Source organism: Amblyomma americanum, chromosome 1 (assembly GCF_052857255.1).
Source record: "Amblyomma americanum isolate KBUSLIRL-KWMA chromosome 1, ASM5285725v1, whole genome shotgun sequence".
NCBI lineage: Eukaryota > Metazoa > Arthropoda > Arachnida > Ixodida > Ixodidae > Amblyomma > Amblyomma americanum.
Window position 1 is genome coordinate 180,079,783 of NC_135497.1, and position 9,387 is coordinate 180,089,169.

The following is a 9,387-nucleotide window of genomic DNA, read 5'->3' on the forward strand; positions in this document are numbered from 1 at the left end:
TTTTGGCGGAGGCTCGTGTTCTCCATGTGCTTTTCCTCCAGCGCTGTCATAGCCAACGTTGGTCACAGGCGCATAGGAGCTGTGCTCTAAGTGATGATGGCATGACTACGTTGGGAGGGGGGCTGAAGGCTTAAGTTCTGCAGGAGCACGGCTAGGTGAAAAAGCAGAAATCTCAAGTATCAACTTTGCTCGGTATACAGCAAGAGGAGGATAGATAGCGTGGCAGAGCGCTGCTTTAGTTCTTTTAAGGCGTGTCTTTTTTTGGCTCATCAGTGGCATGGATGGAAGTTGTAGACGGAAGTTTGTGGGTGGAAGTTGTCTTCTCAAACTGTCAATCATAAGTTTTATAGTAAATAAAATAAAATGTAAAGTTAATTAAACAAGAGTTAGTGAGCATCACATACACACACATGCACACACACACGAAATGAAAAATACAAATAAAAATAACAAACGAAATGGAAATAAACAAATAAAGCAAAAACAACAAATATTACAGGTAATAACAAAAATTTAAAAAAGGAGGGAGAAATAGATAACAGGGAAAGGCTTTCGCATTTACGCTCATAAGTAGACGTAAGTGCAATCCTGTAATCTTTTTCAGGGGTTTTAGCTGCATACTTTTTTCGAAGCTTCTTCCCTTGATCGCTAGGCTGTGTGCTGCAGCGCTGCAGTCGGCGATGCAATGGCCAAAGCCCAGGAGGTGATAGGGGACAACATGGACAGCGAACATCTTGTCGTTATTCATGCTGGTCTCAACGATGTGCTGAAGGGGAGGAGTCAGAGCCTCAATCGAGAAACAGAAGTGGGGATGCATAGGCTTAGAGAGGCCTCTGAGAGTGTGCATGTGACCATATGCACAATCCCAGAGGTCCAGAGGCAGTCTAGCAGAACAGAAAGGAGGGTCGTTGAGGCTAATAGTGTAATTAGGTTAATGAGTCGACGACTACGATACAGGGTAATGGAAGTTAACAGGAACGTGTACGAGGTAAGCTCCCACCCTTTTGCACAGGATGGCATTCATTACGATGGTGCCACTGGCAAGAGGGTAAGGAGTAGGAGAGGTAGCCAGGCAACAGCTTTTTTGGGGGATCCAGAGCAACCAGTATAGACAAGGAAGAACCAAGTTCAAAGAAACGATGGAACCATAGGAGAAGAAATAGACACAAGTGCCAGGGCCAAGTTAATTCAGCTATAGGTTACATTAACATGCAAGGAGGCAGGAATAGGCTGGAATGGGATGAAATAGAACAGTTAAGGCAGGCGGAATTAATGGTATATGGTTTAGTGAATACACATCTTAGAGACATGGAGCAACCATGCTGTAAACCAGACTATGCATGGGAATATTTCAATAGAACAGAGGACAACAGAAAGGGGGTGGAATTGGGGCATTCATTCATAAAAGTATGAATTTTCAAAGGGTTAAACTGGGATGCAAGGAACATTTATGGCTAAAAGGAAAAGTAGCAGGGGAGCAAACACTCCTTGGCTTTGTATACCTGTAGACAGGAGCTAAGGCCAAAGAGGAAAACGGGAAAATGGTAGAATGTATTGCAATCGTCATTGATGAACTAGGAGGACAGGGCGAGATAATGATATTAGGCGACATGAATGCACACATAGAAGACCTGGATGGGTACACAGATTTGACAGGAAGCATGCTGCTAGATATGTGTGACAGGCATGATTTAGTTGTATGCAACAGTACCGAGAAGTGTGAAGGGCTCATAACATGGTAGGCAGGGAGTCTGCACTTGACGATAGATTATGCACTTATGTCACAGAGGATTTATAATAGGTTAGGGGTAATGAGCATAGATGAACATGGTTCCAGAAGTCTAGGTAGTGACCACAAACGTATCAAGTTGAGTTTCAGAAGAGAAACCAATGTAGGACTGAAGCGAGATGAACAATCAGAGGGGAATTTTTACTCTGAAAACCAATTGGAAGCAGCAGCCAAACAAATTGAGAAAGTAATTTTTGAGGATAATGGAACAGAATGGACTTATACCAAATTAATTCGATTACTTGAGCTAGAGCTAGCTAATGTGCGAGTCAAGCCAAAAAGGAAAAGACGCAAACCCAAGAATTGGTGGGATGAGGAGGTCAAGAAGGCGATCAGGAAGCGTCCAGTGAACACAGATATTCCAAGAAGAGGGGGGGGAGCTGAAGTAGACAGAAAATGGGATACCTTCATAAAGTGTAGAAGGGAAGCATCCTGTTTGATTAATGAGAAGATTAGAAGAAAGGGTGCCAAATGGATGTCAAAAGTAAATAAAAAGAATAGAAAAGCAGCTCAGAAATTCTGGAAACATCTAAATACAATGAGCAATAAAACTAAGCTAGAGCAAAGGTTTGTTGTTACAGATCAGGGTATTCGACTAGAAGGGGATGAAACAATGAAATACATAGGTACAAGGATGACAGAAAAATTTAAAGTAATGTTGCACATAATTTATCGAAGGAGGTTAGACCGGTTACTGCAATTGCTTCACTTGAGCAAAGAGAGTGGGAAAGGGCAGGGAAGAAGGTTCATAGTGGCATGTCGACAGGACCAGATGGTACTCCGATTATGTTAATAAAGAAGCTAGGACCAAAATCCAAGCAAGCATTAATAGAGGTAGTGAACAAAATAAATGATAGTGGGTGGCAAAAGCCTACGATGAATGGCGATTAAGTAGAATGAACATGATATATAAGGGAAAGGGGGACAAAGTTGACTTAAGCAAGTACCGTCCAATAACAGTGACATCTGTGGTTTACGGGTGGTGATGCAGATTATAAAGGACAGTAACGGACAGACTGCAGGCTTGGGTGGAGAACGAGGGGGTGCTGGGGAGCTACAAAGAGTTCCGGAAACAAAGGAGGTTGGAGGACAATCTGTTTTCATTGACGCAGTGTATAAAGATTGCTGAAAATGAACACAGGGCCCTATGGCTATCATTTCTGGATATTAGGGGAGCGTACGACAACGTTATTCAAGAGGATTTGTGGGACATACTGGGTGCATTGGATTGGAAGATGGAGTAATTAATCTTTTAAAAGATATGTAAATAAACATGAGTGCTTATAAAATGGAAAAAAATGAATCGGCCTATAGATACACAGAGGGGGCTTAGGCAAGGATGTCCTCTGTCTCCTTTGTTGTTCATGTTGTACCTGCAAGGGTCAAAGACCAAACTAGAGAGGAGCAGACTAGGCTTCAACGTTTCTTTTTTCAAGCAAGGAGAATGGATTAAACAGTCATTACCAGGACTAATGTATGCAGAAGATATAGTGCTAATGACTGACAAGGAAAATTTGCAGAAGTTGATAGACATTTGTGGTTCAGAGGGAGATAGATTAGGTTTCAAGTTTAGTAAGGAAAAAATCTGCAGTCATGATATTTAATGATGAGGGAGGCGAGCATAGAATACAGGAGTCCATGCTAGAAGTAATGGATGAGTACAAGTATCTTGGGGTGTGGATAAATAACGGTACTGAGTATCTGACTGAACATGAAAAATATGTAATGAATAAAGCTAGTAGGCATGCAGTTGTCATGGAAAATAGGGCACTGTGGAATTACAATAGGTATGAAGTGGTAAGAGGGATCTGGAAAAGGGGTGATGGTTCCTAGTCTGACTTTCGGCAATGCGGTCCTGTACATGAGAGCAGATGTTCAAGCAAGGTTAGAAATCAAACAACGTGGCGTAGGGTGGCTAGCTTTGGCAGCACATGGCAATACTCCTAATCGGGGTACAGGGTGATGTGGGATGGGCATCGTTCGAGAGCAGAGAAGCTAGTAGTGAGACAGCATTTGAAGAGCGATTAAGAAAAATTGGGGAAAAGCAGTAGGCTAGGAAAGTTTTGAGATACCTGTACATAAGGAATGTTGACACGAAATGGAGAAAGTAAACTAGAAAATTGACAAGCAAATATCTGGACAGCAGTAGAGGGGCAAATCAGGAATTATCGGTTCAGGAAAAGGTTAAAGAAACAGAGATAGCTCTGTGGAAAACAGGGATGCTGATGAAATCGGCACTGGGAACATACAAGATCTTTAAGCAGGAAATTTCCAAAGAAAATATCTATGATAATTATAGGGGAAGCTCTTTGTTGTTTGAGGCCAGGATGGGAGTTATGCGGACTAAAACCCCTGTCACACGGGCACCGCAAAGGCTTTTGAGAATCAGGTCCTTATATCCAAAGGCGTAAGGAGTGCAACTACAGGGCACAAATGTACCTTTGCAGCTAAGGGCCTTGGAGGCGAAGGCGCTCGTCAGAGACTTTGGAGCACAAGGGCGCGGCCTTCGAGAACCTGCGATCGCAGTGCCATCCAACGTCAAAAAGTAAAAGCAATAAAAAATATATACAGCCAACAATGTCTGAAGACTTTTTTAAAAATACGAAAGGTGTGTCTGGCTTTGCTTTTTGTACCGGTGATTATATTTTATGCCCAGATTTCAAGACAGTGAAAGTGTTGCAGCAACACCGAGTGCCTCTGGTGGCCAAAGGCAATACACAAAACCTGCTGCTGCTGATGAGAGTAGCTGTTGTATTACTTTTAAGGAAGCAATCAGAATTAAAAAAAAATGTCTCAGCTCAACGAATGAACAGAATACCCCACTTTAATTTTAAAACACTCACTTCAGCCGCGTTAGCCACCCTACCAGAGGGTTCCTTGCCAGCATTAAATTGAGATCTGGAAAAAAAAACGCACCGCAAAACAAGGGCAGAGGAAAGTATAACGACACAGCGCTGACTTCAACTAGTTGAAGTTAGCGCTGTGTCGTTATATATTCCTTTGTCCGTGTCTTAAGGGGCGCTCTGTTTTTTTTCCAAGTATGAACTACCAACTAGCCCGTTTCGGGGTCCCTGGTTTTGTGCTAGGTGACGATGCTTGCCGCCCACATCTTCCGCGCGCCTGCCTGCAAAGATGAATTATTAAGTGGGCACGTGATATTCCAAGGGCCGACAAGCCGCTGCAAGAGAATTCTACGGTTTGCGAAAGGCACTTCGACGCAAGGTACGTGTTTAAGCTTCTCTCAAAAGTTGAGGTTTTAATAACCCGATGCGACGAACGGGCCATGAGGGTAGCTGTAGTGGAGTGTTTCGGATTACTTCGGAGGATCTAAGGTTTTTTTAACGTGCACTTACATCGCACAGCACACGGGTGCATTTTGCGTTTAACCACCATCGAAATGTGGCCGGAATGGAACCCAGGCACTCCCTACCGCGGCGAGCAGTGGCTCGAAGGTTTAAAAACCAGCCTGATACAAAAAAAGCCAAGAGGGTTAAGCCCTGTGTTCTGTAAAAATGTGTTCAGCAATAACTGAACTATTTGTAATAAACTTGTGTTCAGCCACCATGTTTTGTACTTTATAATATTTTTAATGACTGTACATATTGCACCAATCTCTTCCTCCCATTAAAATACTATCACAATCGCAAATATGTCACAAATGAGCTGGCAACATGTTCAAGGTCGTTCCAGCGTGCTGACCTTTCCACAGTAATTCCTGTGGCGAACTGTACTTCCAGCAACGCATGAGTGCCCAACCTCGGCAATAGGTGACCGCGTTAAGAGCACTGGAGATGAGCGTTGAAGGTCAAGCCCCTCGCTATATACGGTCGGTGCTGGCAGTTTCTCACGTGGAATGAGAGTAGTGAAGCACTACATTAAATTATCCTAGCGTCTACATTGCTGAAAAAAGTAACTTGCCAGCATCTAAAGCATTCAAGCGGATAAAAATAAGCGCGACCAAATCATTTCGCCGGGCCGGAGCCATGAAGACGCCGCGAGAAACGACGACGCCCCCGCTGGCAGCGCTGCCGCGCGGCAGAAACAGGTTTCGGGACCAGCACCCAGCATCCGGAAGCCGGTCTTCACACCTCCCCATTCTAGCCACCCTAGCCGCGTCGAGCACAGCAGCGGGTGCTAAGCCCGAACAACTGTTTCACCTTTGGGCTGCCTTGTAGCTGCGTCGCTGCTCCTTTAAGCTTTCGCTCCTTTGGTGAAAAAAGGTGCCTTTGCTGGAAAGGCCTTCGAGGAATGCCGTGTGACAGGGGGTATTAGACATATAGAGTCAAGTACCATGAGATAGACAGGTTGTGCATTGTGTGCGAAGAGGAGTAGGAAACACTGAACACATACTTCATACTTTTCTGTAAAGGGCTTCACCCTACAGTGGAAAGCAGCGGGGCTGATTTATTCAAAGCATTGTGGTTTGAGGACAGTGAAGGAAAAGTAGATTTTAAGTGGGTAGAAGTATGACCAAGCGAAGGTTATGTGATTGGTGGCTAAAATCAAGACAAGAGTAAAATTTCTTAAGTCATGGCTAGGTGGCTTGAACCACCGCCCATTTAAAGGGTTCATCCATCGTCGGAATGGAAACACCCACCTGCGTTGGGCACAAGACCACAGCCGACAGGGCACGCGCTTGCTCGTGCAAAGCGGCGATCGCGGGGCAGAAGGAAGAAAACAGCGCTGGCGTGCACGCGCGGAGGCAGCAGCTTTGTACAGCGAGACGAAGAGGCTCGTGCGCATGCGGCGCGAGCAAGGAGCAGAGCCGTGGGCCACGTAAGAGCAGTAACTGCTCCCCGATGGGAGTCTGCGCCTTGCGCCTCTCGCCCTAGGGCTTACTGCGTACATTGCCCGAGCACGTCCCCGTTCGTTCCATTACAGCCGTACCTGCTTGACAGAAGGTTCGAGTACAACCGGGAGGCAGGTGGATTCACTCACGGTAAGTCAAGGCAACATCCATGTGCAGTCCAAATCGCGCTTTTATGTTTACCGAGTCCGGCGCCAACGTGCGTTCTCTTTCACGCTAAAGGCCTAGCGACGGACAGAGCTAGAAGACGCGTGGCTGTGTGAACGCATTTGTCGTTCGGTTCCAGATTGCAGAATTTGTCGCTCACTGCTCGAAAGTGATGAAGAGTAGACTCGATAGCGCCCTTTTCTTATTTTCTTTATTAAAAAATTACTATGACGTCAGTACACATCCCGGACACTACTGCCATACACACCACAACGCGTTTACTTGATTCCTCTCTGGCACCTCCTGACCAGCTTCTCGCTGTGGCGTATGCGTTGCGTGCACGCCTTGCACGCAGAGTGCTGGGGTTCGAACTTTAAAATCCGGCGGGTATGTTTTTTTTCCATTTTTAAAGTTTAGGGATTTTTTCCTTAGGTTTTTGAGGCCTTCGCGTCAATCCTAGGTTCACGGCGACGGCATTTCGACCGAACGAGCTGTGTACTTACATGCTTTGGGTGCAGAAGCATAATAATAATAATTGGTTTTTGAGGAAAAGAAATGACACAGTATCTGTCTCATATATCGCTGGACACCTGAACCGCGCCGTAAGGGAAGGAATAAAGGAGGGAGTCAAAGAAGAAAGGAAGAGAGTGGTGCCGCAGTGGAGGGCTCCGGAATAATTTTGACCACCTGGGGATTTTTAACGTGCACTGACATCGCACAGCACACGGGCGCCTTAGCGTTTTGCCTCCATAAAAACGCAGCCGCCGCGCTCAGGTTCGAACCCAGGAACTTGTTTATGTTTTTTGTGAGGTGCACAACAAATCCTCAGGGGATTTTCGAATGCGGTGCGTCGACAGCGGAGCACTGCGCGTGCCAGCCCAGCGTTGCGCGTGCCAGCCCAGCGTTGCGCGTGTTCACGTGCGAAAGGTGTGTTCCAGGTGACGACGAAGAGCGTGGCGAGCACGAGCAGCGGAGTGCTGACGTGTAGAAAACCGAGGTGTGAAGGGTGACAGCGCAGCGGAGGTCGTGGCATTCAAGCGTGGAGGTGGCCGCCGTCGGACGTTGGTCCGTGATGCCGTGACCTCCATTGGATCACAGACGCAAGCTTCCTGCCTTCTTTTCAAGCGTATACAGGTGGCAGCCGATGGACTGAGGGGCCGTGCTGCCGAGAGGCTTCCTTGGATAGCCTGCATAAGCCTACGGCGTTTCGGGACGCCGTCGACGGGTCTTGGCTACGCTTTTCCTGTTGCTGCCAAGTTTCTGGGGCTGCTGACGGAACTCCACCGGCGTCTTCATGTGGTCCCCTCCGCTCCTATTACCAGTCGGCTCTCTCCCGCCGCTTCCTTCGACGCAACGCCAGCGACGCGTCGCAGTTCATCAACCCGCGTCCGCCCTGTATACAAGGCATCCCCGCTTCACCTGGAGCGCTCAGTATCTGGTGAGCTCTTTCCTTTAATCTTTAGTGTTGTGCGCGTGTTGAGTGTGAGTTTTTCTTGGTGTCTTCGTGTCGTATTGGCTCTTTTCCTTTAAATTATAAATACGAGTTCGTTTTGTTTGGTTTGATCTGTTTGTTGTCTTGTTCGAACCTGCACACAATAGCGTTCCCCTTCGGCAGTCGGGGACACGTTACGAATTCGCGACAATAGGCGTCCACGAAATATTTATTTTTGTTTTAGTATTAATTTTTATTTATTTTATAAACGTTCACTCTTCATTTTTAATGACATGCCTATTCATTTTAATAATCTTAAGGCAACGCATATACTAGGTTCACCTTTGTTCGCCAAGAAGCAACGCGGCTTTGTGGCCTATGGGATATAGCATTGCGATCCTGATGCACGACCGGCCCGGATTTATTTTCGGGAGTGTATGGATCAATTTATTGAATTACAGAAACCTTCCCTGAAGCTCCCGAGTGGCTCACAAGAGTGGAGCCTTTAGTGCAGTTAAGAGAATTTTAACATGCCGAAGCCTTTCAACAGGCAGACATTTTTATTACTGTTTGGTTTTGTGACCTGTAAGCTTTTGTTTTTGTACATTGTGGTCCTCGCCGAAGTCATGCAATAAAGAAAAAAAGTTTTGTGGCCTGTGGGTTGCACGCTGACCTCGCGATCCGAAAGTCTGAAAATTTTATTTTTGCTTGATATACGGTGTCGTCATCTTCGATTTTCGGGACCGCTGCTGCTGGTCAATGCGGACGACCGGTTCCGTTGCCAATGAACTGTATAATGCTGTTCTTGTGCGGGGTACGTGGCATGTTTTCATACTGTGCTTTCTCGTTCACGTGCAGCGTCCCGAGCGCAGGCTTCTGGGCTGTGCCAAGTCGCCTCGACGATGGGCATGGATGATTCGTTCAAGCTGCCGCTCTCAACCCATCTGATCTGCCACGTCAGCGCTTTGGCTCGCACGTGAGTGAGTAGCCGTCAGACATATGTGAAGCAGTGATGGCGCTATGAAGTTTTCCCTCTTGCTTCTCATATGTGCTCACTCCCTCGCAACCTCCTGCTCTCTTACTTCCCATTTATGATGTGGTCGTATGACCGCGTTAACACGTTTTGGCGGGCTAGTTGGTTAAGCATCTTGAATAAACAGCGCGCCGTGTCGTTCGCTTTCTTGTCTTTTGTGCTCGTCTTTGTTCGCGCTG